The following is a 6,595-nucleotide window of genomic DNA, read 5'->3' as shown; positions in this document are numbered from 1 at the left end:
AAATAGGGAGTCTGTGAGTGGCAGCAGGCCAGGCTCTGGAACCACACCGAGAAATTTCAAATCTGGTCTGCCACTTACTGGCTGTGTGATGCTGGGAAAGCTTAATCTCTCTGAGCCCTAACACTTGGTTCATCTGTAAAGTGAATGATGATGGTAAGAGGAAGTGCCTCATAGTGTTATCGGGAGTGTTAAATACGATAATGTATGTAAAGCACTTAGCACAGAGCCTGGCATGCAATTAAATGCTCAATAAAAGGTTTATTGGGTCATCTTAGGCAAAGTTGAATCTCTGTCAATTTTCTCATCAAGCAAGGATAATAATGCCACCCTCCCAGGGCTGTTGTGAGATCAAAGTCAGCAATGCACATGCATGTCTGGCCCAGTTGGCCCTCAGCAGGGCACATGGCTGGCGGGAGCGTAAACGATTCACCAGGTTTGGAGGTCAGTTTGGCAGCATCTTTCAAAATTACAAATGCACTTATCCCTTGTCCCAGCAATTCCATCTCGAGCTAATTTTCCTCTATATTCCCAAGTGTGCAAAATAACATATGTACAAGGTCTGTGTTAGCTAAGGATCAGAAATGGATGGTCATATCCATCCATTGGGGCTTGGTTAAATCAATTATGGGACATAAATACACTAGGATACTAACAGCTGTAAAAGGGAATGAAGTTCTTTATGTACTCATATAGAAAGATCTCCAAGCTATATTGTTCTGGAGAAAAAAGAACGCTGTGCTATAATGCCTACATTTGTGTGCTTGTCTATCCGTAGAATATCTCCAACAGGATTCACGGTAAATCAGCAACAGCGCTGTTGTCTTCAGGGAGGGCAAGTGGAGTGCAAAGAAGGGAGGAAGTCTTTTTGAATTTGGAACCATGTGCATATAAAAGCTATTGATAAGTATAAAACCTGACTTAAAACATCAGGGACTGTAATGAGCCCAAGTGTGAAGTGAGGGCTTCTGTTGGGGGACAGCTGTGAAGCTCGGTTCCTCCCATTTCAGGCATATGGCCCATCGCTCTTGCCTCCGGCACACACTTCTGAGGCCAAGAAGGAGTCTCAGCTGGGGGCCAGGAAACAGGGCGCTCCCTCTGGACAGGCACCCTGGGAGGCCACTTCCTTTCCCCGAAGGGTCTCCACATATTTGCGCTTAAACTGGGGCTGCGGTACCAAGCGCCTGATGGCTCTGCCCAGGACTGAGCCACCCAAGGACTCTGTGGGTGTCCATGTGATTGGAAAAAGAGTCCTTGGGTGGTCTCTCAGTGGCTGCCAGGAAGGAAATTTCACAGATGGCCCTGGCCCTGGGCCCCTTTTCCTACCGGGAGCAAATGAGCAGCCACCGTAGCTCTGAAGGAATGAGGTGTCTGTCCCTGGAGCAGGATTCGGAGGCAGGCAGGTGGAAATGCGGAGGCGATGGAGTCAGACACACTTGGGTTCAAATCCCAGCTGGGCCACTTACTCGTGTGGTTTGGGGCAGGGCGTTTAACTTTCATGGGCCTCGGTTTCCATATCTGTAACACAGAAGGATCACACGCACTTCACAGAGTTGTTGCAATGCGTGAAGGTAATGTCTATAAAGTACTTTAGCACAGAGTAAATAACTGAGGGAAGGATTTGTGTACAAGTAGCTTATCTGGAGGGTGATCTCGGGAAGCACTGGGAGGGAGGCAGAGGAAGGAGGAAAGCTGGTAAAGGGTGCGTGGAAGAGCAGGTCCCACCCTGGGTCCTGGGTTCAGTCCTGCTGGGCCTCTGGGGAACCGTGTGGAATACGCCTCAGAGTTGCCCCAGTGAGGGACAAGGCTGCTGGGGTTTTTATATGCCAGCTCCCCTAGGGAGCCTGCCTGGAGCTCAGGGCAAGCAGTCTGGGGGTCAGTTGGGGGGTGGGGGAATCAAAGAAAGCTGTCAGGCAGAGAAACACAGGTCCTTGGAGTTGGAGCAAGTCCAAGGGCTATGCGTGGTGAGTGCGGAGGGCATACGGTAGGGGCACTGATCTCTGTCACAAGTGCTTTAGTATGTGCTTGGCACTGCTTTAAGGACTTTACAAATATTAACACACTTACCCCTTACTACAACCCAATGAGATAGATGAAGATACTGAGGTACGGAAAGGTTAGGTAACTTGCCCAAGTTCACCCACTGCAAAGGGGAAGCCAGGATTTGAGCTGAGGAAGTTTGGTTTATTAGGCCTATAGGGACTTTAGAGACCACCTAGGCCAACCCCTTTATTTTATGGTTGAGGAAACCGAAGACCAGAGAGGGGAAGCAATGTGTCCAAAGGTACACAGCTAGCTAGAGACAGAACAAGCCCTTGATCTCGGATCTCCCGTTTCTTTTCTGATATCCCCTTGCTTAACCTTACCCTTTGCTCCTGTGGCTTGTCAGTCTCAAGTAGGGCCCGAGGCAGTTGGGGGTGTGTGTGGAAGGTGGCATTCTGCAGAACTCTGGGTGCTGCAACACAGAAGCCAGGGTGCCATTAATCGGCTGGGAAGGCGACCATGGCAAAATCAGATTATGATCTTTAAGATGCGTGCTTTGAATCTCAAAATCAGCAAAGGAATCAGGACCCAGAGGAGGTGTGTGTTGCCTGTCCCTGCTTTCTAACCCCAGGCTGGCATCAAAAAGGAAAAGACGAGCTGGGCTCACTAGGGTGTGAAATTTCCTTTTCGTCTCCTGAGGTGGGGAGGGAGAGATGAGAAATTGCAATGCACCCCGTGTGTAATTAAAGGCCCTGGAATTTCTTGAGGATTATGTTGCTCAGAGACACATGGGGCCTCTGGGTGGTGTAGCTGGACCCTGGCTGATGTGCCTCTGGAAGTAAGGAGGGGTTTTTTGTGTGTGTCTGTGTGCACACACATGCATGCGTGTGCTTAAACTGAGGGGAAATCATGACTGACAAGATGTAAATTCACTCTTACAGCTTCGTACTTCTCAGAAAAGCCAGAGCAGGTGTTGGCTGTCCTTGCCTGCAGATAACCTAGACTCTTCACCTTTGGGTTGTCAAGGGGTGTCCTTGCCAAACTCTCCTGGGTTGCTGCACAAGGGTGTCCATGTCCCAGCTGCCAAGGACGGGCTCAATTTTTTTTAATTTTTTATTGTTATGTTAATCATCATATATTACATCATTAGTTTTTGATGTAGTGTTCCATGATTCATTGTTTGTGCATAACACCCAGGGCTCCACGCAGAACGTGCCCTCCTCAATACCCATCACCAGGCTAACCCATCCCCCACCCCCCTCCCCTCTAGAACCCTCAGTTTGTTTTTCAGAGTCCATTGTCTCTCATGGTTCATCTCCCCCTCTGACTTACTCCCCTTCCTTCTTCCCCTCCTGCTATCTTCTTTTTCTTTTTTCTTAACATATGTTGCATTATTTGTTTCAGAAGTACAGATCTGTGCTTCAACAGTCTTGTACAATTCACAGCGCTCACCATAGCACATACCCTCCCCAATGTCTATCACCCAGCCACCCCCTCCCTCCCACCCCCCCACCACTCCAGCAACACTCAGTTTGTTTCCTGAGATTAAGAATTCCTCATATCAGTGAGGTCATAGGATACGTGTCTTTCTCTGATTGACTTATTTCACTCAGCACAATACCCTCCAGTTCCATCCATGTCGTTGCAAATGGCAAGATCTCATTCCTTTTGATGGCTGCATAATATTCCATTGTGTATATATACCACATCTTCTTTATCCATTCATCTGTCGATGGACATCTTGGCTCTTTCCACGGTTTGGCTATTGTGGACATTGCTGCTATAAACATTGGGGTGCACGTACCCCTTCGGATCCCTACATTTGTACCTTTGGGGTAAATACCCAGTAGTGCAATTGCTGGATCGTATGGTAGCTCTATTTTCAACTGTTTGAGGAACCTCCATACTGTTTTCCAGAGTGGTTGCACCAGCTTGCATTCCCACCAACAGTGTAGGCGGGTTCCCCTTTCTCCGCATCCCCGCCAACATCTGTCGTTTCCTGACTTGTTAATTTTAGCCATTCTGACAGGTGTGAGGTGGTATCTCATTGAGGTTTTGATTTGGATTTCCCTGATGCCGAGCGATGTTGAGCACTTTTTCAGGTGTCTGTTGGCCATTTGGATGTCTTCTTTGGAAAAATGTCTGTTCATGTCTTCTGCCCATTTCTTGATTGGATTATTTGTTCTCTGGGTGTTGAGTTTGATAAGTTCTTTATATATTTTGGATACTAGCGAGGACGGGCTCAATTTTAACACTGAAAGGACTACATTCTAAGAACCCTCTCGGTTCTGGACAAGTCAAAATGGTTGCACACCCTAGGCATGACACTTTAGTTCCCATCCTTGCTGGGGCTGGACCAGGAGAAGCCAGCTGGGTCAGAAGACTGGGTCTATGGGGGCTGGATGAAAGCAAATCCATGGGCAAGTGTCCAAATCTCTCACCACCCTGGCTAGGTGTCCAAATCTGTCTCCAGCTCTTGTCTTTGGTTCCCCCTGCCTTTATCTGGCTGCTCCCTCCAATCAGGTCACACTCCTGTCGGAGGCCCTTCCTGCTCTGGGAAAGGAATCCCTGACTCCCTCGTCGGCCCGGCCCGTTGAGCCTACTGGCAGGTCCCTGGGCCTGGGAAGGAGCCTGGTGTGGGAACAGGAGCAGACAGGGACTGAGGCCCAGCTGTGAGCGCAGCACAACCTGGGATTGTCCCTTTCCCTCTCTGGGCCCAGTTTCAAATGTGAAGGGATAGGGATGGGAAGGGATTCTTTCTTTCTTTCTTTCTTTCTTTTTTTTTTAGAAAGATTTGTGTTTAAATTATGAAAGCAATGCAATTGTTTGTTGAAAAAAATTGAACAGTACAAGAATTTAAAAGTAAGAGGTTAAAGTCCCTTTCTCCTCATCCCATGGGACAACCACTGTTAACAGTCTTTTTTATCTTCTCAGCCATTTCTATGCATATGCAAGCATGTGAGTATATATAGCCTTTATTTAAAATGTAACACAAATGAGATCGTTCTCTACATGCTATTCTGCAACTTGCTTTTTTTCTGTTTAACAATATAGCCTGGACATCTTTATGCACACACACACACACATTATACACTTTATGCACACACACACACACACACACACACAGATCTCCTTCATTTTTTTAAAAATATTTTAATTGAAGTGTAATAAACATACAGGGTTAGATTAGTTTCAGGGGTACAATGTATTGATCTTGCCGGCTGTAGAATGTTCCGCTGTAAGGGTACACCACGGCTTGTTTAACGAGAACTGTGGTTTGGAAGGGCCCTACCAGCTCCCAAGCTCACTGCCCAGGCAAAAGAGAGAAAAGGGGCAGGGGTGGAATGTGGGGGGGGAACATCAGCAGATTGTCGGCCCAGGAAAGCTTGGTGTAGGTCACATCTCTTCACCCAGAGATGGAAATGATTTGGAGGGGGTGGGGAGGGAAGAGAACCCCTGAGTCCAGACAATTAGGCGTGGGGTGGGGCTTTTAAAGAGACACAAACAGCCCCTCTGGCACCTAAACGGAACAGGGCCACATACACGGGCTCTCTGCTAATGCAATGTGACAGGGCTGCAGGGCCTGATAAGTTTTTCCATTTCTTTGTCTTTCCTGAGAGAAGCTCATGATTATCACCTTCTAGGTCACCAGAAGTAGAGCGCAGAGGGACAGCGCGGCTCGGGCGCTTCCAGCTGGCTCCCATCAAGAAGTTAGAAGGGAGCCTGCAAATACATTTCCTATTATCATCTTTCCACCCCACAGTGACTTTCCCTGGCGGGGCTCGGGACGCAAGGCGGGCAGCAGACCCCTGAGGAGGACCTGGGCAGGAATATTAATGCCCGACGACTTCCTAGCTGGGGGAGGAGGAGTGGCCGCAGCCCAGCCGGGTCCTAGGACAGTCTGGAAGCCGGTTGCTGGGCAGCCCGTGGGAGGGACGGATCCGCCGGCTGGCGGCAGGGGCCGCCCAAGTCCTAATGAAAACATCTCCGGGCTCCTGGCAGAGTGCCCCGGACACACCGCCCCGGCCTCTCTCGGCCACCTGGGAGAGGACTAGCGCAGCGCGCGGGCGACCAGCGGGTCTGGATGTGCGCGCACGGCCACAGCGCTTTCCTCCCGACCCCGCATCGGTCTCGCTGCGTCTAGATAGACAACACCATCTCTCTGCCCACACCCCATTTGCTGCGCTTCTGACAGCCTGGGCTTCTGAATTTTTTATGGCCTCACTTAGCTTGGAGGAAATCCAGAGGTCAAAGCCGGCGCAGACGCTCCAGTCACCTTGCCCGTCCCGGCGCGCAGCCTTTCCGAAACGGGCTCACCCGTGGGGCCCTAAATTACGGCGATTACACTGCAATTCGCGGCGCGATATTACTTTGATACACTACCTGCTGCAGCCGGGACGGCGAGGTGTGCATTATTTACCAGGGAGGCTGCTCGCCCCAGAGCCGCCAGCGCTCTGCGGGGTCCCTCCTGCCCCTGCGGTCCCAGCCCCGCCCTCAGGGTGCGGGGTCTTGGCGGGGAGGGGACTGGAGCAGCCACCCTCTCGCGGAGTGACGCTTTCCTCACTGCAGTATACAGACCAGGAGAGGAACGAGTGACAGAAGTGGCAGCTTGCGA

The sequence above is a fragment of the Zalophus californianus genome, chromosome 7 (assembly GCF_009762305.2).
Source record: "Zalophus californianus isolate mZalCal1 chromosome 7, mZalCal1.pri.v2, whole genome shotgun sequence".
Lineage (NCBI taxonomy): Eukaryota > Metazoa > Chordata > Mammalia > Carnivora > Otariidae > Zalophus > Zalophus californianus.
The sequence above is the reverse complement of the archived record's forward strand: the minus strand, read 5'-3'. Positions refer to the sequence as shown.